General features: G+C 52.7%; 1 protein-coding gene across 1 annotated transcript in view; it reads left to right on the forward strand.

Annotated features, from left to right (window-relative positions):
- Positions 1-1,651, forward strand: part of LOC113208584 (peroxidasin) — a 126,672-nt gene that overhangs the window by 91,295 nt on the left and 33,726 nt on the right. The gene's annotated exons all lie outside the window — the stretch shown is intronic.

A 1,651-nucleotide genomic window follows, 5' to 3' on the forward strand; every position in this document is an offset into this window, starting at 1 on the left:
ATAATCATCATAATATTCATCATCATAATAATAATCATAATCGTAAGGGTAATAGCCGACGTCCTGCGTCATGGTTTTTTCGTTTGTTTTCTTCTCCCTTCTCGACCCACTGACTGTGGTCTCCCGGCGGTCCGCTGACCTCCTATAGCAGCAGCCCGTCCTGACCCACCGCAATACCGCCGCCGCGCCCCGCCATGCCCCGCGCCTCGCCCCACCCCGCCACACACTGCAACTCTAAGTGGCGCGCAGAGAGGTCGATTTACTCTGCGCAAACAAGTCTCTCCTTCCTCTCCTTTCTTCCCTCACTTCTTTCTTCTCTGCAGCCCCTCAGAACCCTCCGGCACGTTCATCGCCCCGTTCACGTCGCTCGGCCTGACCAGCGTCCTCCTTCCTCCTCTTCCTCCTCCTCTTCCTCCTCCTCCTCCTTTCTTCTTCTTCTTCTTCTTCTTCTTCTTCTTCTTCTTCTTCTTCTTCTTTCCTCGCATCTCGCCGGGACCTGAGATTTATAGTCGCTCTTGAAAGGGCTTCAGTTCAGACGGACCGGGAAGCAGATGTAGTTTGGCGGAACGACGCGAGGCTGCTGGTAGAGATGGAGGGTAGGAAAAGGGGGTGAGTCGAGTCGAGGGAGAGAGAGAGGGAGGTAGAGTCTGGGAGGTTTGCGCGCTCTGGCGTTGTTTACATAAACACCGTAGAATGGGGCCCTCTGTTTGTGAGCCGGGCGATTTTGTAAGGCCGGGAGACTGCGAGGCCTTGACAGGGACGAGCGCCCCCGGTCCCCGCACTCGCAGAGCGCAGCAGAGCCCTACGCTCCGGGGCCAGCCCGCTCTTCTCGAGCAGACTGGCTCCAGTGGTAATGTACGCAAGGAGAGCACGGATCGTCTAGGGTCAGTGCCCGTGGCTGGTCGTAAGGTCTTACAAAAAACCTATCAATTTAATTAAATTAAAACAAACTTGATCTCTTTTTCCTGCTGTTTTAGACTTGCTCCGAGTATTGTTCTGTGCAAACTCTTAATTTTAATTTAGAAATAAGTGCATGGCTGTCGTAATTTGCTTAAGTATACCGGGCGATTCAGAGAAAACGCAGGTGCGGGCGGGTTGGCCTTCCCGCTCTGCCCGTAAGGAGCCATAGCCCCTTGGGTACACTTTAAATTCAAAGGCTCAAAGGCTAACCTGCTCGCGTCCACGCCTGCGTCTTCTCTCAATCAGCCGGTACAAAAATCAGGCAGCAGACCGCGGAAGGAGTTCGGTGTGGTTCGAAAAGAAGCGACCGCTTTGCCAGCACAGTTAAATTTTTTGAATAAATCAACGATGTGCGGTTTTAAAATCGCTCTTTTAAACATTTGTTTCGTAATAAATTGCGTGGAGAGCAGAGAAAAAAGGGGGGGGGGGTAAAGGCTCCAATTGTGGAGCGTATATATGTGTATCATGTATCGGATTCCCCTCCACAGCGACAGTGTGCTGAGCCCGTCGGCCCCGGCGCCGCGCGTACGTGAGATATAAATTCTGTAGTTCGGCGTGTTGGTTTGTGATTCGACACACGCCGCTCCGGTCTGCCCCCCACCCCCACCCCCCATTTTTAAAGGCGGTAAATTCTAATCACCATACTGCTTCGAGCAAGAGAAAACGAAACAGTAAGCAAGCAGTCGGCGAC

Source organism: Frankliniella occidentalis, unplaced genomic scaffold, assembly GCF_000697945.3.
Source record: "Frankliniella occidentalis isolate FOCC.00 unplaced genomic scaffold, Focc_3.1 Scaffold28, whole genome shotgun sequence".
Taxonomy (NCBI): domain Eukaryota; kingdom Metazoa; phylum Arthropoda; class Insecta; order Thysanoptera; family Thripidae; genus Frankliniella; species Frankliniella occidentalis.